The sequence below is a fragment of the Schistocerca cancellata genome, chromosome 10, assembly GCF_023864275.1.
Source record: "Schistocerca cancellata isolate TAMUIC-IGC-003103 chromosome 10, iqSchCanc2.1, whole genome shotgun sequence".
NCBI lineage: Eukaryota > Metazoa > Arthropoda > Insecta > Orthoptera > Acrididae > Schistocerca > Schistocerca cancellata.
In genome coordinates, this window is record NC_064635.1 from 145,957,124 (window position 1) to 145,980,583 (window position 23,460).

Consider the following 23,460-nt stretch of genomic DNA (forward strand, 5'->3'; position numbering starts at 1 on the left):
ACAACTCTTTCCTTATATCTATTCATACTACAACACTGTAACCTAACCTTGCAGATAAATGTACTATGAACAAACAAATGGCCAATGGCCGGCCGAAGTGGCCGTGCGGTTAAAGGCGCTGCAGTCTGGAACCGCAAGACCGCTACGGTCGCAGGTTCGAATCCTGCCTCGGGCATGGATGTTTGTGATGTCCTTAGGTTAGTTAGGTTTAACTCGCTCTAAGTTCTAGGGGACTAATGACCTCAGCAGTTGAGTCCCATAGTGCTCAGAGCCATTTGAACCATTTGAGCCAAATGGCCAATGACATAGTAAACAGTAACATATGCCCCTCAACAACACCTATGTTAAATAAACTGCGTGTAACAGTTTATAAAACCAGTTACCGACACATATGGAATTAGTAGCAATACTGATCAGGGAAAAACTTGAAATGGTTCAAATTCAAAGGGCTCTGAGCACTATGGGACTTAACTTCTGTGGTCATCAGTCCCCTAGAACTTAGAACTACTTAAACCTAACTAACCTAAGGACATCACACACATCCATGCCCGAGGCAGGATTCGAACCTGCGACCGTAGCAGTCGCGCGGTTCCGGACTGAGCGCCTGAACCGCTAGACCACCGCGGCCGGCTAAAACTTGAAATGAGTTTGAATTTAAATCAGGGGTCTGCTAATGATCATAATCTATAACTTCATTATTTGGTACAGGGACTGTATGCCTGTGCATTAACCAACTTTAACACAGTATATAGTTCTTTCTTAAACTCGGTTTGGAGCAACTAAACAAAATGCAAATCTAACTACACTGGCTCTGAAGGAGCCTTTGCATTGCTTCATTAACTAGCCTAGTACATGAAGACACTTAAACTTTCATGTTTTGAAGAACCATGCTCATTAATAGAACTACACCAATATGTATGAGAAATGGTAAGTATTCTTATCATCAGTTACTAATTAAGTAAAACACAACAAACTGTAACGCTTTAAATAACAAATGTGATTTCATAAGCAATCTTTTGACCTACAGCCGGCCGTTGTGACCGAGCGGTTCTAGGCGCTTCAGTCCGAAACCGCACTGCTGCTACGCTCGCAGGTTCGAATCCTGCCCCGGGCATGGATCTGGGTGATGTCCTTAGGTTAGGTTAGGTTTAAGTAGTTCTAAGTCTTGGGGACTGATCACCTCAGATGCTAAGTCCCATAGTGCTTAGAGCCATTTCTACGATTTTTGACCTACTCAGAAACATAATTGGCTGTGCAAATGACAACACAACATTAAATTCAAGTTCAGCCACTTTCTTATAATCAATTAGGACACTCGGAAATAAATTCACTAGGATAGGATTCCTGTCCGGGTTTGTGATTTGGGATAATGACGGGTATAATATAGTGTTTTTAGCAACCAAATTTCACAAATACCTGGTCCATTTACAGAGTGCCAAATACAAACAGTTTAGTGGAAAGCTGGTGGCACTGGTGGCGAAATGTGCAGTGGTTGTTAACCTGGCGGCGATGCAGTCATGGCTGTACTGTTGGCCTCGCCCTGTTACTGATCTCCTTGGCGTCGATATTATATTTCTATAGTGCCAAAAAACATGCCATGATAATGGTACCAGCAACGCAGCATCCGAGGTCCATAAATACTGCCCTTAAGCTCTTCTGGCCTCAAAACGGCAGGAATATCAGCCACAATTATCCGCTCCTGCTAACGACATGTTGCCCACAGTACTGCTCAGCCCAGACTCCTTGTCCGTCACAGAGATCGAGTTGCCCCTTGCGCGCCAACCACACGTTTTCCACTCCGCCAGACCACTTCCGTAGCTGCAGGGCGTCCCTGCATCTCTTACATTCAATCCTTTGTTAACTAACTATGGTCGAAGTCATTTACAGTACATTACATAGCATATCACTTCAGGAGTTATTTAAATTCACAAGCATAATTTAAACAAAAATTCACATAACTGAAACATGTATGCATAGTCAAAGAATTTCCATGACAGATATAACATTATACATACGCAGTACTACAAATTGACATAGAATATCGATACAGTTACAAAATAGGTCAAAAATAGGTGTTACACAGTGTGTTGACTACTGAGTCACCTCGATCGGTCTTTGTTATCCTTAATAGACGGGAGTTCGATTCTCTAACGAATTTGGGAGTGAAAGGGTGGGGTAAGGTTACTGGTAAGTAAGTTGTTTATTTCTAGTAAGTAGCCTCACCCCCCCCCCCTTTTTAACCTAGAATAGTTAAAGAATCGAGCTCCCATATATAAAAAAAAGACAGCTTCAAACGTCTGATTACTTAATGCGTTAAATATTTAACGTTAATTATATAAAACCTTTATGGTTGAAATCACAAAATCCTAGTTACACTGGTGTTATTAGTTTCGTATTATTTACCAACAGCCTAATGAACAAGTTTAGAAAAGGTCTGAAACCACCGGTTGATTAAAAAAGAAACAACAATTTCAATTATTTATTACAGACAAACTGTAAAAGACAGAAACTCATTGCGCATGTAACTGGATAGAGGAAGTTTCAATATTTTTGATACAGCTCCGCTGTTGTTCATTTATAGCACTATGGCGACTTCACTACGAGGGAAATCATTTTTTGTGTTGGAATTTGCACGACGACAATCCATTGTTGCCGGCCGCTGTGGCCGAGCGGTACTAGGCGCTTCAGTCGGGAACCGCGCGACTGCTACGGTCGCAGGTTCGAATCCTGCCTCTGGCGTGGATGTGTGTGATGTCCTTAGGTTAGTTAGGTTTAAGTAGTTCTAAGTCTAGGGGACTGATGACCTCAGATGTTAAGTCCCTTAGTACTCAGAGCCATAATCCATTGTTTACGTGCAACGTGCGTTCCGCCGTCGATTCAGCAAGAAGCCGCCTCTGCAAAAGTAGATTTATGACTGTCATACAAAGTTTTCGAAGTTGATTGCATACGTAAAGGGCAGAGAACTTGGCCACGCTCGTCTGATGAAAATGTCGAGTACCCATGATGCGTTCACACAGAGCGCTCGGAAGTCCACAAGGCGGCAGGCCATTGACTTCAGCTTCCTCAGACAAAGGTGTAGCGTGTTCTGAAACGACGCCTGCATGTGAAGCCTTACAATTTGCAGTTACTGCAGCAATTGCGTCCCGGCGACCGTAACAAAAGGTAAGAATTTTGCATTTCAAAATGGTTCAAATGGCTCAAAGCACTATATGACTTAACATCTGAGGTCATCAGTCCCCTGGAACTTAGAACTACTTATACCCAACTAACCTAAGGACATCACACACAGCCACGCCCGAGGCAGGATTCGAATCTGCGAGCGTAGCAGCAGCGCGGTTCCGGACTGAAGCGCCTTGACCCGTTCGGCCACAGCATTTCAGTTCTCCAGGATACGGCAGATGACACTTTATCCGAACGACTAATCTTTTCCGACTAATCGAAGTTGTATCTGTCGGGTAAAGTAAATCGCCATAGCGTAAGAATTTGGAAGTCACAAAATCCTGGTATGGTCGTCGAACATGAAAGAGACTCACCGAGCCGCGCGGAGTGGCCGCGCGGTATGAGACGCCATGTCACGGATTGTCGGATTGCGCGGCCCCTCCCGCCGGAGGTTCGAGTCATTCCTCGGGCATGGATGTGTGATGTGTTCTTAGCATAAGCTAGTTTTCGTTTGTTAGTGGAGGGACCGATGACCTCAGCAGTTTAGTCCCTTAGGAATTCACACGCAAAAAGACTCACCTCAACTGAAGAATTTTGTCCTGCTGGAATTTCCCAAGTCCGTCGGAATGCACAATGGACATTAATGGGTGCAGGTGATCAGACAGGTTGCTTACGTACGTGTCACCTGTCAGAGTCGTATCTAGATGTATTAGCGTTCCATGTCACTCCAGCTCAGCACGCTACACGCTATTAGAGCCTCCATCAGCTTAAACAGTCCCCTGCTGACTTGCAGTGTCCATGGATTCATGAGTTTGTCTCTATACGCGTACAAGTCCATCTGCTGGCTACAATTTGAAATGAGACTCGCCCGACCACGCAACATATTTCCAGTCATCAACAGTCCAACGTCGGTGTTGACGACGCCGGCCGCGGTGGTCTAGCGGTTCAGGCGCTCAGTCCGGAACCGCGCGACTGCTGCGGTCGCAGGTTCGAATCCTGCCTCGGGCATGAATCTGTGTGATGTCCTTAGGTTAGTTAGGTTTAAGTAGTTCTAAGTTCTATGGGACTGATGACCACAGATGTTAAGTCCCATAGTGCTCAGAACCATTTGAACCATTTTTTTTTTTTTTTCGGTGTTGACGGGCCCAGGCGAGGATTAAAGCTTTGTGTCGTGCAGTCATCAAGGGTACACGAGTTGGCTTTCGGTTCCGAAAGCCCATATCGATGATGATTCTTTGAACGGTTCGCACGCTGACACTTGTTGATGGCCCAGTATTGAAATCTGCAGAAATTTGTGGAAAGGTTGTACTTCTGTCATATTGAACGATTCTCTTCAGTTTCCGTTGGTCGTGTTCGTGCAGCATCCTTTTCCGGAAGCAGCGATGTCGGAGATCTGATGTTTTACCGGATTCCTGATATTCACGGTACACTTGTGAAATGGTGGTACAGGAAAATCCCCACTTCATGGCTGCCTCGGAGATGCTGTGTCCCATCGCTCGTGAGCCTGCTATAATACCAAGTTCAAACTCATTTAAATCTTAATATTCTGCCATTGTAGCATCAGTAACCGGTCTAACAACTGTGCCAGATCTTATATAGGCGTTGCCGACCGCATTTCTGTATTTTAATACGCATGCCTATACTAGTTTCTTTGGCGATTCAATGTATATACCAAATAATTTGACATTCGCATTTGGATTTCGTTATGAATAGATTTTACCATAGTGTAGCTGGAAGCGGGCAGGGGTGGTTCTGTGTCCTACAGATATGTGTATTCAGACGCAGAAGTTCAGCAGACGTACCCACATTCCTGACAACCAACAGGACATGTTGCAGCTTTGACACTGCTCTGTTTACCACATTGCTTTCTTAGTCTCTGGTGTCCTTTAGACTTGAAGCGCCTACATCGTGCCATAACTGTAATACCAGATCTCATTTGCCCAACGTCTTTGCTGCAACTTTGCATAACAGTAAATTGTTCTCCATCTCCTTCTTCATTTCAGCCATACCCTGGATGGATGTTCCCTGAGGCCTGCATCTTATCCAAAACCACTGCATTCAAGAGAAGATGAAAGTTTTATCTGTTATCATCGGAGCAGATTCCCTCTCTGCACATCCCAACTGTTTTCTTCCTGTCAAATACGGAACAAGTATCTCTGTCACACTATAAACTATCTATGAGTTTATCATTCCTTTCTATTTCCATTTTCCTCTTACCATCTCATCTGCTAATCTTACCCTACTTTTTCTTGCTTTTTCCTCTGACCAGTCAACTCCTTCTCCACATTGGTTTTTCTGCACTGTTGTCATATTGTTATATATCGCTACTCACATTCGACGACAAGATAAGGAGAAAATTTCTGATTGTTTAAAGGACTGAAATTTCGTAAACTGCATATATTCATTACTATGCATATCATCATTATTATTGTTACTTTCATTACAATTATATATTGTTCATGTGCCGCACGAACTGTTGTGTTTGCTTACTGAGGAAGTCTGGTTAGATGTAACACGGTGCATGAAGGCCCTAATCTTGCTATGGGAAATAAATGCTTACATAAATAAGTAAATATATAAATGTGTAGTTAAAAGAAGTGCTTGAAGAGTGAGGCACCCATTAACGACGTGCAGCTGACGCATTTCATCTCACGTTAGGAGGCATTAAGCAAAAAGAAAAAGAAACGGTTTGTTTCATAGCGACCGGTAATGCTCACTGTTTATACAGAGAGCAGATCTTTAGGCTGCGTTCACACTGCCGGCCGGGCCGGGCCGGGATGACGCGTACTGGTTCGGCTCGTGCCTAGCCAGCTCAGGCCGGCTTGTAGTGCATTCACATTGCGCGCCGCGCCGCGCCGAGCCGGGACGGCGAAATGGGGGAAAAACCACTTCCACGATTTTCACTTCGCCACATCGTTTTATGAACTTATTTTTTCCTTAAAAGCATTACTTACGTCATGAAAAAAGAAAAAGTCTATGTGGTGTCACCGCCAGACACCACACTTGCTAGGTGGTAGCCTTTAAATCGGCCGCGGTCCGTTAGTATACGTCGGACCCACATGTCGCCACTATCAGTGATTGCAGACCGAGCGCCGCCACACGGCAGGTCTAGAGAGACTTCCTAGCACTCGCCCCAGTTGTACAGCCGACTTTGCTAGCGATGGTTCACTGACAAAATACGCTCTCATTTGCCGAGACGATAGTTAGCATAGCCTTCAGCTACGTCATTTGCTACGACCTAGCAAGGCGCCATTACCAGATACTATTGATGCTGTAAAACATGTACCGTCAAGAGCGATGTTCACCATTTATGGATTAAAGTTTAGTATTCCACAGCTACGTCCTTTTTTGCTAGTCTCATTTCCTTGACCTGTTCCAGACCTCACGCCAGCCTGCGTGAGCTAAAACGCGTGCCTTTCGGCTTCCTCTCATAGTGGGTTGGCTCTCTTGCCAATCCACAACAGTCTACTTTTCGTTTCGTGTGATTTCTTAGTTTCGTAACGCTTCCCAACCGATTTTGAAGAAAGTATGCGGATAAAAAATCTGATTTTTGTACACGTGGTAGTGTAACATCTTAGTTTCGTATTGAATCATTTATCTTTCCATATTTCTTAACAGTCATTGTGAAAAGATGCTATTTGTCAGTGTTGTGCACTTGATTTACAAATCTTGTAGTGAAAAAGTTACGTAGCGGGTAGCTTACTGTAGGATCCGTTTTAGACCATACATTGTTGGGAATGAAATGTAGCTAAAAGTACCAAAAAGTTTTTGAAATGATAATGATACTGATATCTGTCTCTGGTCACAAGTAATGCGAGCTATTCAGTGGCGTCAGTGCCGCGTCCGCAAGCCACGGAGTTCTTGCGGTTACAGCTTGGTTTAGCACATTTACAGGTAGAACTGTCAATGACATAGGTCTGATAAAATTTGGTGTAAAACTAATCACAAAAACAAACTGGAGATTTGTGATACGTTTACTGCAGAAACTGAAGCGCAATTCTGTAGTCTCGTTGTCTACTTTGACAGAAAAAATAATGGAGAATCAATGAAACTACTGTAGATCGACACAGATGTGTGTTTCATTGTCCTTCATTGTTTTTTTTTTCTTCCTTGGCGGGCTGTGCTGCACTGTCAAGGTAATCCCCACTCTTTGGCTAAATGGCTGTTAGTTGCCGGAGGCCAAATAAATAAATTTAAAAAATCCCCACCCTTCGACAGCTGACAAGCAAGTCAGTAGAAAACGCAGCTCCAGTCAACAGTTGTTTGCCTTTAGCTAGTCTGTGCTGTCGTGTAGAACAATGTCTTCACTCTTTTATTGGCATTGTTTTGACTCTGCAGTTACTCGTCGAGTTTGGAAGTAGAGAAGAACTAGGAGATTATGGATTCATCCCATAAATAGCGACAGACATTTTGGAGAGTTTTTTTCTTTACATGAAGAACTTAAAAACTATCCTGAAAAATTTTATTCATATTACAGAATGAATCATAATGCATTTCAGTATGTGCTGCAGAACATTCAAGACAAAATTTCGAAACAGAACACAAATTTTCGCAGAAGTATAACAGCAGAAGAAAAATTGTGTATAACGATAAGGTAAGATTCGTTAGTACACACTTTTTTGTTTGCAGTAGAAATTTGTGCAGCATTCACTACCTCCAATTAATTGTAGTCATGCTTTTGTATTTTAAATTTCACAAACGCTTACCTCTGAGGGGAAGAGAGTTTATGGGACTCCTGAGAATCATTAGGAAGTAAGTAGCTTCGTCATTTTGGGCAATGTCTTGCTGTGCCTTCAACGAAGAATCGCAGAAATACTCCTTCAGAACTTTCCAACTTTTTCTTCTTTTTTTCTTCATGATGCAGCGCTTGGCAGTGGTGACGGTTCATCATGTGGAGCCACTGATGACCTCACAGAATTCTTTTCATTACCTTATAAGATAGACAGATTGATAGGCGAAGAGTTTTGAGATAATGCCCTTTGACTCAGTGGTTCTATTTCCACTGATAAGGAACTGTGCATAGCTCTTGGAACTTAGGAAAATCATATCACAGAACAAAGTCCGAGTGGAATTGCATTTTAATATACTATTCCCTGGATCACATGACATTTTGCCAAGTTATACAAGTTATTCTCTGTAACTGTCTCTCAGGTCTTTGCATTTCCATTTCATTATTTTGATTGAAAGAATATAGTATGGCCATGTCTCTTTAATTATTTATTGTTGTATAACTGTGAAATGACATTGACTAAGTAAATATCTACTGTGCAAACAAAACTGTAAAAACTTCACCCAACACCACACTTGAGTAACACATTTTACGATTTTTTTTTCCCAGGTATATGTCCACTGGCATCTCCTTTCATGCACTAGCATTGTCATTCCGATTAGGAGTGTCCACCATATCAGTGGTGGTGAAAGATGTTTGTATGGCCATATGGGAGTCACTTGCTCCCATTCATTTACCAACGCCAACTGTTTCTCGATTTAAAGAAATTGCCAGTGAAATGCATACGAGATGGGGATTTCCAAACTGTGTTGGATGTATAGACGGGAAGCACAAACGTGTCCAATGTCCTAAACTTTCTGGCAGCATGTTTTACAATTACAAACAGAATTATTCGATTGTGCTCAAGGCAGTTGCTGATGCAAATTACAAATTTATAGCTGTAGATGTTGGTGCCTACGGTAAACAGTCTGATGCAGGCGTGTTTAAAGAAAGTATGTTATATAAGAAACTTACAAATGGGGAGCTGTTATTACCGCCACCAACAAGAGTTGAAGGAATGTGTCAGGAACTACCGTACGTCATTTTGGGAGATGAAGCTTACCCCTTATTAGAGAATTTGATGAGACCTTTTACTCGCAGAAGATTCTATACAATGATATGCATTCCAGAGCAAGAAAAGTTGTTGAATGTGCATTTGGTATAATGACCAATAAATGGAGACTACTGAGGAAGGAAATTCAAACATCCATTGACGTAGCTGATCACATACTCAAGTGCATTTGTCTACTTCATAATATTGTCATTGTCAGAGAAGAATGCAATGTTGAAGCTGAAAAGTTTTGTAACAATGCTGATATGCAGACAGCTGGTGCCACATTCAACAGAAATTCCACATTACGTTCGAAAACTGCCAGGAACACTTCTGTTGAATATCTCGTTAAAAATGCCACTTAAAATAATTAAAAAACCTTTCAAAAATAAATTTTAGAATTGAAAGTACTTAGCTATTTACTGTATTTTTGTGTATCTCATTTCACTGTAAATAAAACAAATAAAATTATAAGGGAAAATAATTTATATTTGTGCGTACTGTCTGAAACACACTCGTTCCATAATCTGGAAACGGCATCATTACCGTCATACTAGCCGAATTTCTGATACAAAATTGATGGACACAAGTGAATGTCATGTATATGTTATTCTGCATTCATTAAAGTATGAACATCGCAAAAAGATGTCACAGTCAACAGCTTACAGTAACTTGCCACAGCACGGCTTTACAGTGCATTGTCATCTGGTAGGGACACATTTCCATCCCTCAGTGACATTCATATCTGCCTCTGTTTACAAGTAAATGCGAACTATTCAGTGGCGGCAATGCCGCGATCGCTGGCAAGCTATTGTTGTAAATGCATGTAAATACGGTAGATTAAATAAATGAAATAAAAGTAATTTCGCATGTATCATTATAATAAACGTAATTTTTCCTCACTGATTGTGAAATGTGAGGTAACATCCTACAGGGTGTTCAAAAAATGACCGGTATATTTGAAACGGCAATAAAAACTAAACGAGCAGCGATAGAAATACACCGTTTGTTGCAATATGCTTGAGACAACAGTACATTTTCAGGCGGACAAACTTTCGAAATTACAGTAGTTACAATTTTCAACAACAGATGGCGCTGCAAGTGATATGAAAGATATAGAAGACAACGCAGTCTGTGGGTGCGCCATTCTGTACGTCGTCTTTCTGCTGTAAGCGTGTGCTGTTCACAACGTGCAAGTGTGCTGTGGACAACATGGTTTATTCCTTAGAACAGAGGCTTTTTCTGGTGTTGGAATTCCACCGCCTAGAACACAGTGTTGTTGCAACAAGACGAAGTTTTCAACGGAGGTTTAATGTAACCAAAGGACCGAAAAGCGATACAATAAAGGATCTGTTTGAAAAATTTCAACGGACTGGGAACGTGACGGACGAACGTGCTGGAAAGGTAGGGCGAGCGCGTACGGCAACCACAGAGAGCAACGCGCAGCTAGTGCAGCAGGTGATCCAACAGCGGCCTCGGGTTTCCGTTCGCCGTGTTGTAGCTGCGGTCGAAATGACGCCAACGTCCACGTATCGTCTCATGCGCCAGAGTTTTCACCTCTATCCATACAAAATTCAAACGCGGCAACCTCTCAGCGCCGCTACCATTGCTGCACGAGAGACATTCGCTAACGATACAGTGCACAGGATTAATGACGGCGATATGCATGTGGGCAGCATTTGGTTTACTGACGAAGCTTATTTTCACCTGGACGGCTTTGTCAATAAACAGAACTGGCGCATATGGGGAACCGAAAAGCCCCATGTTGCAGTCTCATCGTCCCTGCATCCTCAAAAAGTACTGGTCTGGGCCGCCATTTCTTCCAAAGGAATCATTGGTCCATTTTTCAGATCCGAAACGATTACTGTATCACGCTATCTGGACATTCTTCGTGAATTTGTGGCGGTACAAACTGCCTTAGACGACACTGCGAACAACTCGTGGTTTATGCAAGATGGTGCCCGGCCACATCGCACGGCCGACGTCTTTAATTTCCTGAATGAATATTTCGATGATCCTGTGATTGCTTTGGGCTATCCGAAACATACAGGAGGCGGCGTGGATTGGCCTCCCTATTCGCCAGACATGAACCCCTGTGACTTCTTTCTGTGGGGACACTCGAAAGACCAGGTGTACCGCCAGAATCCAGAAACAATTGAACAGCTGAAGCAGTACATCTCATCTGCATGTGAAGCCATTCCGCCAGACACGTTGTCAAAGGTTTCGGGTAATTTAATTCAGAGACTACGCCATATTATTGCTATGCATGGTGGATATGTGGAAAATATCGTACTATAGAGTTTCCCAGACCGCAGCGCCATCTGTTGTTGACAATTGTAACTACTGTAATTTCGAAAGTTTGTCTGCCTGAAAATGTACTGTTGTCCCAAGCATATTGCAACAAACGGTGTATTTCTATCGCTGCTCGTTTAGTTTGTATTGCCGTTTCAAATATACCGGTCATTTTTGAAACACCCTGTAGAATAAAAGACGTGTGCAGTCACACTTGTGATGAAAGCAGAAGGGAGGCATGTGCTGCAGAAGCTGTAGTGCTGCTCCACAGGCTCGCGCCTGCGGTCGGCTCTCGCCGCCAATATTAAACTCTCGGGATTTCGCCGGTTCGGCTCCGGGAGGCTCACGCCAGTGTGAACACCGCAATTCAAAACGATGTGTTTGATATCAAAGCGGGCGGCGGCCCGGCCAGGCTCGGCTCGGCCCGGCCGGCAGTGCGAACGGTCATGTTTGATAGCCATTCGTAAGTTAACCGTAACAGGTTTCGTATTCTAAGGACAATTAGTATCTAGTATTAATAACGCCTGGTAGATACAGATTTTCGATGTAGGGTAGGTTTGCCATAAATGGATGGACCGTCGCGGTATTTTTGTTTGTGCGATGACTGCTGCTATCCAAATGTGCTGAACCGATTTAAATCCTGAGAAACAAGCTGTGGTGTCACCGCCAGACACCATACTTGCTAGGTGGTAGCCTTTAAATCGGCCGCGGTCCGTTAGTATACGTCGGACCCGCGTGTCGCCACTGTCAGTGATTGCAGACCGAGCGCCGCCACACGGCAGGTCTAGAGACACTTCCTAGCACTCGCCCCAGTTGTACAACCGACTTTGCTAGCGATTGTTCACTGACTACATACGCTCTCATTTGCCGAGACGATAGTTAGCGTAGCCTTCAGCTACGTCATTTGCTACGACCTAGCAAGGCGCCATTACCAGTTACTATTGATGCTGTAAAACATGTACCGTCAAGAGCGATGTTCACCATTTATGGATTAAAGTTAAGTATTCCACAGCTACGTCCTTTTTTGCTAGTCTAATTTCCTTGACCTGTTCCAGACCTCACGCCAGCCTGCGTGAGCTAAAACGCGTGCCTTTCGGCTTCCTCTCAAAAACGGGTTGGCTCTCTTGCCAATCCACAACACAAGCCACCATCTTAATTTGCAAGCTGTAGGTTACAGTGAAGACATGATGTAAATGCATGAAACAAATTGTTTTATGTGATGTAGAGTCGGGTGATAGCAATGATTGTTCCAGGTGTACTTGTCTTATACCATTGGTAAGTGAATCTCATCTACTTGTATTATTTGCAGTAATTTCCTATCTAATGGCGTGCATGGCAGATCTTACGGCGTTGACACCATGAACGGACCACTGGGCCCATTCACAAAACACCGTAAAAGTACTTTAGGATATTTCTGTACAAGCTGTATTAGGATTTACCGTACTTATTTCACTGGCAAGAAATACGTGCAAGAGGCTATTGCTGTTCCTCTGGTAAGAACTTAAATATAATTTAAAGTGCAAATATTACATTTTTCAAACAATAACTGCAACTAAATATTTAACTAATGATAATAAATTATTCTACCTTGTTAAATATTTCTAGCAAACTGAGTTAAAAACAGTGATTATTTATATTTAGTCCTATAATATTGCTATCACATGTACTCTTTTTTGTAATGCGATTCACTCTGATCCATCGAATGAAGAGTTACCAGAAGTGAGACAGACAGCACCAAAAACACCAACAGAGATGGAAGGGGTATTAGGTTTAACAGCATGTTTGGAAACCTCAGCAGGATCGCCAACAACCGCAAAAGTCGTCGGAAAAAATAGGCTAGGTCCAGTCCTTTGACTGTTTTTTTTCCCTATCACTGAATGTCAGGTCAAGAAAAATCACACAAAAAGCAAAAAGCTTTAATACTGACAACTTATCCCTACAGAGATCAATTAGGACGAAGAGTTAAACCACCCGGTAACCTACAGAGAAACCGATATAGGCATGCATATTCAAATACAGAGATATGTAAACAGGCAGTATACGGCGCTGCGGTCGGCAACGCCTATATACAACACGTGTCTGGCGCGATTGTTAGATCGGTTGCTGTTGCTACAACAGCAGGTTATCAAGATTTAAGAGAGTTTTAACGTGGCGTTCAAGCTGGTGGAAGCTCTGTAATGGAGTGGGGCGCGTGCTGTTGGACCCCTGACATGTCTAGATATAACTCTGACAGGTGACACGTAAGTAAACATACTGCCTGAGCACCTGCATCCATTCATATCCATTGTGCATTCCGACGGACTTGGGAAATTCCGGCAGGACAATGCGACGCTCGCCGGCCGCGGTGGCCGTGCGGTTCTGGCGCTGCATTCCGGAACCGCGGGACTGCTACGGTCGCAGGTTCGAATCCTGCCTCGGGCATGGGTGTGTGTGATGTCCTTAGGTTAGTTAGGTTTAAGTAGTTCTAAGTTCTAGGGGACTTATGACCTAAGATGTTGAGTCCCATAGTGATCAGAGCCATTTGAACCATTTTGAATGCGACGCTCCACATGTCCAGGACTGCTACAGAGCACGAGCGATGGGACACAGCATCTCCGAGGTAGCAATGAAGCGGGGATTTTCCCGTATGACCATTTCACGAGTGTACCGCGAATATCAGGAATCCGGTAAACCATCAGGTCTCCGACATCACTGCGGCCGGAAAAAGATACTGCACGAACACGACCAAAGGCAACTGGACAGAATCGCTGAACGTGACAGAAGTGCAACCCTTCCGCAAATTGCTGCAGATTTCAATGCTCGGCCATCAACAAGTGTCAGAGAGCGAACCATAAGAAGAAACATCATCGGTACGGGCTTTCGGAGCCGAAGGACCACTCGTGTACCCTTCATGACTGCACGACACAAAACTTCACGCCTCGCCTTGGCCCGTCAACACCGACATTGGACTCTTGATGACTGGAAACATGTTGCCTTGTCAGACGAGTCTCGTTTCAAATTGTATCGAGCGGATGGACGTGTACGGGCATGTAGACAACCTCATGAATCAAGGATCATGTATGTCAGCAGGGGACTGTTCAAGCTGGTGGAAGCTCTGTAATGGAGTGGGGCGCTTACAGTTAGACCCCTGACACGTCTAGATACAACTCTGACAGGTGACATGTAAGTAAGCATCCTGCCTGAGCATTTGCATCCATTCATGTCCATTGTGCATTCCGACGGACTTGGGCAATTACGGCAAGACAATGCGACACCCCACATGTCCAGAATTGCTACATAGTGGCTCCAGGAACATTCTTCTGACTTTAGACACTCCTGCTGTCCACCAAATTCCTGGGACATGAAAATTATTGAGCATATCTGGGATGCCTTGCAACGTGCTGGTCAGAAATCATCTCCACCCCTTCGTACTGTTACGGATTTATGGGCAGCCATGCAAGATTCATGGTGTCAGTTCCCTCCAGCGCTACTTCAGACATTAGTCGAGTCCATGCCACGTCGTGTTGCGGCACTTCCGCGTGCTCTCGGGGGCCCTAGGCGATATCAGGCAGGTGTATCAGTCTCTTTGACTCTTCAGTATATATGAGCAGCCGTACTACCTGAACGACTTCCGCCTACAGAATCGGAACAAAAATTATATACATAACTTGGAATTAATGTTTCGTATTTATAAATTTAGAACACGAATCTTTCCATAAGTCATTACATGATAATACAGTATTATGAATATTTCCTTACATTCGCCTCAATTCGTAGACTTAGTTTTGTCATGCCCTAGTAGTACAACAAACTAGTCTATTGAATTACTCATTAGCTGATCTTACATAATAGTATTTTGAGTTACAATTTTAACGATTGATGTATGTTTCTGTTTGCAGGTGCCAGAAAAATGTCGTCTTTCTGGTTGCAAAACCAAATACAAATTCAGCAAGGAAGAGGTTTATAGCCCATTGTTTGGTTTCCCAACCGAAGAGAAAATCTGAAAACGTTGGATAAAAAACATCCCCAGAAGTGACTGCAACCCATGCAACAGAAGTGTTGTTTGTATTAAACATTTTGTGGAATGTGATGTGTCCAGAGTAGAAGACCCTGATGGCAAGTGTCACAAGCTTCCTCGTCAGAGGCCACTGCTTTTATCACGAGCTGTCCCAAAATTATTCGCCGGATTACCGGCATATTTAAACAAATCTCAGCCTCCAGCAAGGTGTGTCCCAGAGATAAGAAATGTACACGTAAAGAAGAGGAGGAGATGAATAAAGTGTCGTCAAAGCAGGTATTATACCAAATTTTCAATGGTTGTGTGCTGAGCACTAGTACAGAATAAACAGTGTAGGTAAAACAATAACATATTCTTTTATGCTGTAGATTTTTCCGAAGTCATGCCCAAGATCAAAGTGAGTATAGAAATTAGCGACAAACTCATTTTAAATGCATATTTGTAAACCGTTTCATTGTGTCATGAGATGAGCTTAGTTGCATTTTACCTTCCACGCTTAGAGTAACAAGATGGTCACAAAAAGAAGAAAAAAAAATTAGTGGATATGTGAACTGTGATAGCTGCACACCCTCTATCAGTTCTGTTTTAAATGCAGTGAATAATATTACAAAGAAGCTTACTCGACATTCACAACGTGATACGAGCTCCTGTGCCACTCTTTTGTTTCTGTTGAAACAGATGGATTTGTTGACAACGAATAAGCGGGCATATTCAGTTGGTAGGATGTTGAATGCATTTATCATGTACAACCACTCTCCGGCGTGCTACTACACAGCACTCCGGTCAAGTGGATTACTAAGGCTGCGGTCACAGTGGCTCCGATATCGGTGGATTCCGACGACGACCGACGTCGGCCGTTTTTTTCAAATCAGTATGCTTCTAGGAGCACGGCCACGCTATAGCTGATCCTATCTCCCGAACGCACAGACTTCGGGCATCAATCAGTAAAATTAAAATCAGTTTGTTTTCTTGGGTCAAATCGACCGACGTTCTCGCACACGAAATTTGTTGTTGTTGTGGTCTTCAGTCCTGAGACTGGTTTGATGCAGCTCTCAGTGAAACTCTATCCTGTGCAAGCTTCTTCATCTCCCAGTACCTACTCCAACCTACATCCCTCTGAATCTGCTAAGTGTATTCATCTCTTGGTCTCCCTCTACAATTTTTACCCTCCACGCTGCCCTCCGATACTAAACTGGTGATCCCTTGATGCCTCAGAACATGTCCTACCAACCGATCCCGTCTTCTGGTCAAGTTGTGCCACAAACTTCTCTTCTCCCCAATCCTTTTCAATATTTCCTCATTAGTTATATGATCTACCCATCTAATCTTCAGCATTCTTCTGTAGCACCACATTTCGAAAGCTTCTATTCTCTTCTTGTCCAAACTATTTATCGTCCATGTTTCACTTCCATACATGGCTACACTCCATACAAATACTTTCAGAAATGACTTCCTGACACTTAAATCTATACTCGATGTTAACAAAGTTCTCTTCTTCAGAAACGCTTTCCTTGCCATTGCCAGTCTACATTTTATATCCTCTCTACTTCGACCATCATCAGTTATTTTGGTCCCCAAATAGCAAAACTCCTTTACTACTCATTTCCTAATCTAATTCCCTCAGCATCACCCGACTTAATTCGATTACATTCCATTATCCTCGTTTTGCTGTTGTTGATGATCATCTTATATCCTCCTTTCAAGACACTGTCCATTCCATTCAACTGCTCTTCCAAGTCCTTTGCTGTCTCTGACAGAGTTACAATGTCATCGGCGAACCTCAAAGTTTTTATTTTTTCTCCATGGATTTTAATACCTACTCCGAATTTTTCTTTTGTTTCCTTTACTGCTTGCTCAATATACAGATTGAACAACATCGGGGAGAGGCTACAACCGTGTGTTACTCCCTTCCCAACCACTGCTTCCCTTTCATGTCCCTCGACTCTTATAACTGCCACCTGGTTTCTGTACAAATTGTAAATAGCCTTTCGCTCCCTGTATTTTACCCCTGACACCTTTAGAATTTGAAAGAGAGTATTCCAGTCAACATTGTTAAAAGCTTTCTCTAAGTCTACAAATGCTATAAACGTAGGTTTGCCTTTCCTTAATCTTTCTTCTAAGATAAGTGGTAAGGTCAGTATTGCCTCACGTGTTCCAGTGTTTCTACGGAATCCAAACTGATCTTCCCCGAGGTTGGCTTCTACTAGTTTTACCATTCGTCTGTAAAGAATTCGTGTTAGTATTTTGCAGCTGTGACTTATTAAACTGATAGTTCGGTAATTTTCGGTAATTTTCGGTAATTTTAGAAATCTAATGACTGAAATCGCAGGTTTATTCGAAACCTCAAACAGAAAAAATCTTTATTGGAAATTTTAACCTCAAAAATTAATTTGTTCAAGTGAAGAGGGCGGCGTATCTTGTATTCTTTTAGCTACTGTACTGGATCTTCTGTGTGCTAGGTTGTCATTAGTTGTCTAAAAATTATTATTACTGCTTGCCAGTAGGATACTGATACTGTTAATGTGAGGTGGTTGGCAAATGTGGTGTACGGCATGTGTTTCAACTTTTAAGTGCTTTAGGTTTTCAGAGTAACTTGCGCTACACTCTATGCTTGTCTTTCACTCGTGTTGCTAAATGACAGTCACTGAAAATCAGTTGACGTACGTCAGCACAACTTTAAATACGTATAGCGAAACAGTGTGTTTGTAATATGCATTTAAAGTCACCACGAATTATGTCGAGTACGTAACAGAACGCTTCTCCCCTCATATACTCGTAAAACTTGCCTGGTTGTTCCATATTCGTAAAACTTGCCTGATTATTCCATATTCGTAAAACTTGTCTGGTTATTTCATATTCGTAAAACTTGTCTGGTTATAGGACATAGCGTATAATACTCACCATGTTCTTTACGAAACAGTAAAGCTTTTTTAGATGTGATATTGTAACCTGGAAAAATAATTTTTTCTTTTGCTTACATTTACTGTTGTGGTTAAAATGGCTCTGAGCACTATGCGACTTAACTTCTGAGGTAATCAGTCGCCTAGAACTTAGAACTAATTAAACCTAACTAACCTAAGGATATCAGACACATCCATGCCCGAGGCACGATTCGAACCTGCGACCGTAGCGGTCGCTCGGTTCCAGACTGTAGCGCCTAGAACCGCACGGCCACTACGGCCGGCTTACTGTAGTGTATCTTTTTGTGTCGTGGTAGGTGAACATCAGCTGTCTACAAATTACATTATTACTCCGTACTGGCGATGTTTTTATAGCAGTAGAGCGGCGATCGTGTTACGTGAAGTGGTTTGAAACAGTGGTGTACGTACGTGTTTCCACGTTTTAGTCCTTTGTGTTTTGAGAGTATCTTAAAATAAACTTTTTGTTTGTTTTCACACGTTTACTGAATGACAGTGATTGAAGGTTATTTGACGTATGCCTGCACAACGTTAAATACATTCAGCAAAACAGATTTCGAGTGGGCCCCTACTTGTAGAGGAGTGATTCGAGGTCTGTTAAAAAAATCAAATTCTCACATTAAGAAGCAGTTCTGGCTCAAGTAAAACCAGAAGTGACGCTTTGATATTTGGCATCTGTCGATTACATCTTTCTAATAATTGGGCCTATACCACATTCTGGAAAGCACAGTTTCAAAGTTTTTGTATTATATGTTAGATGTTATTTACAAAGCACTAAATACTAATTTAAAATCTAATATTCTCACTCTTGCACATAAATACCTGTTCACGAAATTTTAAATTTTTTCTAAACCATATGTTGAAGTAGAACAAGTGCACTAAAAGACACTGAAATGTTGATTTTCTTTATTAAAAGCAACGCTCAGTCTGAAATAATACTGCCACCAGGAATATTGTTACTTCCTTTCTCAAATCCACTGAGTAAGTGTTTAGAGAGCTGTGAAGCGTATTAGAATCTGATTATCTATCCAGCCAGTATTGCAATAATTTTCACCGTTTTCAGGATAAAGTGAGCTGCTATGAAACCACAAACCTACCTTTAATTAATTAGATAATACTTGCTTCCTTACAAACAAATTTTATCCATGCATCGTATAAGAGAAATATGTACTTTCGTCGCGTAAATTAACCATTATGTGCTCAAAACCTCATTGGCAAAAATTTTACAGGCTGAAGTCGCACATGCTGCCACTGTAGCATAATAAACCACACTCTGAATAACGTGTTTTGGAGAGATCATTAGTGCAGTGAATATGAAAAACATCAATTACAGCGTGTTACTTTCTAAGATGGTGGTCCCTTCTGGCGCTAATCGCTGGCGTGAGAAGGAAAGTGGCGTCACAGAGTTAAAGCGTTTTTAACTTTTGTGGCATGATGTTTTTCCCTTCATCTCGTATATTCGTAAAACTTCTCTGGTAATTCCAGTAATTGAGGACAGAGTGTACAGTAGCCACCACAATCGTTTCGAGACAGGTGCGGCTCGTTTACAGGTACCTCACACTGGCAAAAGCCGCACTGCAGCGCTCGTCTCCAAGCACGGAGGCGCCGTGGTATACGTCCCGTCCTTGGCAGGTTAAAACGTAGCCTGCGTCATACATAAAATAGATTCCAACCTAAGCCAACCTAACCTTACGTCCTCGATCCCGTCAAAAACTGACGAGTGAGATCTGACGCGCCGTGACGAAGCTGCGGGCCGATGTTATCGTGTGACCTCTGGCGACGGCCTCTGACGACCGTTGTCGCAGCCACTCCGACTGCAGCCTAAATTTACCACTCGTGAAACATATTCAGTAGCTCTCATCTTCACTGAAGATATGTCCAACTAATGAAACACAAAATGCCCATTTTCTTAACACTGTTGTGGATAAATAAGATAAGAGGGAGAAATTTGTAATTCTACAAGTGGATCAAATTTTCCTTAAACCCTTTATACTGTTTAAGGGTGGACACTTCACGGATATGCAGGAAATAATACCCCGTCTGAGCCAAAAACTGTGCTTGCCTTTTTTACATCTTCTTTATATGGCAGTTTCAAAGAAGTTTTTCACTTGATTCCTGTCAAACAGTTGTCAAGCTCACATCTTCACAAAATAACACTTAATGTGTTGTATTTCCTTTCTTCTAGTGGTTTGACTGTTGTTATTATATCTGATGACAACAGAATCAATAGGAATATGTTTTCACTCTTTGTAAAAAATTCCAGCAGTCCATTTTCCTTCCTGTCATGTGGTTCAACTGTGTTTCTAATGTTCGACACTGTTCATTTATTAAAAAGTATTAGGAACAACTGGCTGAACCAGAAGGTCAGTGACAGAACCCTTCAGTTTCCCCATTTTGATTCAACATCCAATGACCTGTTAATGGCAACATTTTCAGATATTAAGAATCTATGCAGAAAGGAACTGAACCAGCTCCTTAGTTGATTTATAAATCAGTGTATCCCAGTAGCTTATACAGACACAATGTCAACCTTTTATGCCATATTTTTAATGACAAAACATTTGCAGGCTCGAAAGCCGAACATGGTGAAAATTCAGGAACTGTGCATTTTGTTGAAATTTTTCTCCATTGGTGGAATAATATTAATGTTAAGAACTGCACAAAGAGAATTCACAAACAAAATGAATTGTCTCTGCGTTTCATTAATGCTTCTGATGACAGGCTTCAGTTTCTTGACAAATGTTTGTCGTGCTTAGACAGAAGGCCTTTGAACACTACCAACTGTCCAACTACAGAGACACATCAAGTACTGTATCTTAGTACTTCTGTTATTTCAGAAAGTGCCAATGCTCTTTCAGTAGTGTAGTGTGCGGTACCTCCTGACAGGAAAACTACAGACTGATAACTTGGAGTCATAGCTTAGTGGGTATCGTCAATTATCAGGTGGGAACTGCAATGTTTCTGTACCCCAGGTGTTTGAGTCTGAAAAGCAGATGCTTATCATGAGTGTATTGGGAATAAACTCTGCAGAATAAGGCCCAGTAAAATTTTCTCCAGAAATAATGAATGATGTGAGCATCTCAGATGTAATGTTTCTGGATGTTGACATGACTCCATTTGTGAGTGTGTTGAACAATTTAAGCATAGAAAATGTTGAAATAGACCAGCCTGCATTTTGTGGTCATGCAGTATACAAAACAGTACAATTGCTCAGTTGTAAAACATGCAGTTATGAGCTTTTAATATCCAAAGAGCATGAAACAAAATTCTCTCTTGTAAAAATCAAAAGCAGCAACTACAGGATCTGGCTAACCAAGGAGTTGATTGATGCATTCCTCCTAGAATATTTGTAGCAGACTACTGTTTCTGGGGGAAACCACTCACTGATGTCTACAAAAAATTGGTAACATATTGCTAAACAGTAACATCAAACTCCAAAATGATCATTTAATATGTTCCAAGAAGAAGGGAATTAATAGAAAATTAAAAACATAGCTTTTGACACAAAATTGCAAAACAACCTATATATTTTGACTGGAAAAGTTGCGTCTTTTAATTTCACGAACTGTATGTTGTCACTGTCTTGCACATACCCATATTTATTGTTGTTTATTATATTTCCAATTTAGTTTTTTGCTGTGTGTTTTTCCTTGACCAATGGAATGTACCGTGTAAAATGTTTACCAAAGAAATGTTTATCACTATTAATCTATTACTGGAAATGTGAATTAATATTTGTCCTTCTTTATGTCATAGATCCTTCCTTTTAAGCCGGTCGATGTGGCCGTGCGGTTCTAAGCGCGTCAGTTTGGAACCGCGTGACCGCTACGGTCGCAGGTTCGAATCCTGCCTCGGGCATGGATGTGTGTGATGTCCTTAGGTTAGTTAGGCTTAAGTAGTTCTAAGTTCTAGGGGACTGATGACCTCAGTAGTTAAGTCCCATAGTGCTCAGAGCCATTTGAGCCTCCTTTTAACTTTGCTCTGTAATCCAAGTTAACAAAACAGCGGCGACAGCATTATTGCTTGTACATGTTTACATATCCACCGCACATAACATTTACCATGTACTGTTTGAACTTGCGTATGGCCACGCCCCACACATAAAACGTAGAGAATGTTTTTAACCACTACTGTTCCAAATTGTAGACCTTTACAAGTTGTTTCAGAAAAAAGGACATCACATCAAGCTGATAAATCATTTTCATTGCGGCAGTATTTCAAATTGTGCCATAGATGCCACAGAACAAGCCTTGGTCTGCTTGGAGCATGTTCTACAGTTTGTAACAGTGTATTATAGACTAAAATTATTGGTTTCGTAGATTTACCACAGGTTTTAAAAACTATTTCTGTCACTTACTGTGTTGTGGCAGAGCATAAGGCGGCTACTTCTTTCTATCCATGACCTGAATCACTTACATCTGTGATTGGTAAGTGTTGGGACGTGACCACTATGAAATAATCTATAATTCGTGGATAAATTTAAGTTTTAAAAAATAATGACTCAGTCATACAGGTCCTACACACAGGTACTTCACTCTGTCTAGGAAACACTGGTAAAAGAACTTAAACATTGTATATGATCTGCGATTTAAAAAAAAAAGAACGACATTTAAAATATTGATGAACAATATATAAAAAATATTCTTATTGCATTATACATATATCAAGCTGTAAAAGATATTCTACTGCAGCTGCTAGAAACTGTTATGTTAGTTTGCCATTAGCTAGGAACGAACATGATCATACATTTCAGATAATGTTAGATTGAAATAATGGCAAGTCAGGAAATAATGTTAGCTGCTTGCTTGCTGAACATATCCGTAAATCTCTGCTAAGAAACATCGTAATATGCTCTACCGAAGTTTCGAGAAAATGGCTTTTCGAAGATACTACTTTATTTATTGGAATGAAATCCACCAAAAAAAACTGATTACTAATTATTAGAAAAACTGTCAAGTTGTCTGCTCACGGCGAAATCTAAACTGCAAGCTTGGCCTAGGCGGCTTGCTGACGTCACAGGCTATGACATTGACAGCTAGACGGCTCCGGGGTTTAACACGAGAGGCATGAGTCATTCCCCGTCACTCGCCGTCTACACGGTTCGGTCACATTGTCACCAAAACAGGCACACGCTTGGCCACAAATATCTGCTAGACAGCCCCTGCATCTAACACGGGAGGCCGTGAGTCATTCCCCATCACTCACAATCTACTCTGTCTGGTCACATTGTCATAGAAGCGGGCGCGCACTTGGGCACTAAGATCTGATAGACGGC

At 41.9% G+C, this 23,460-nt stretch overlaps 1 protein-coding gene across 4 annotated transcripts in view; it reads right to left on the reverse strand.

The window, feature by feature from the left end:
- LOC126106401 (uncharacterized) overlaps positions 1-23,460 on the reverse strand; it is a 294,375-nt gene that overhangs the window by 72,755 nt on the left and 198,160 nt on the right. The gene's annotated exons all lie outside the window — the stretch shown is intronic.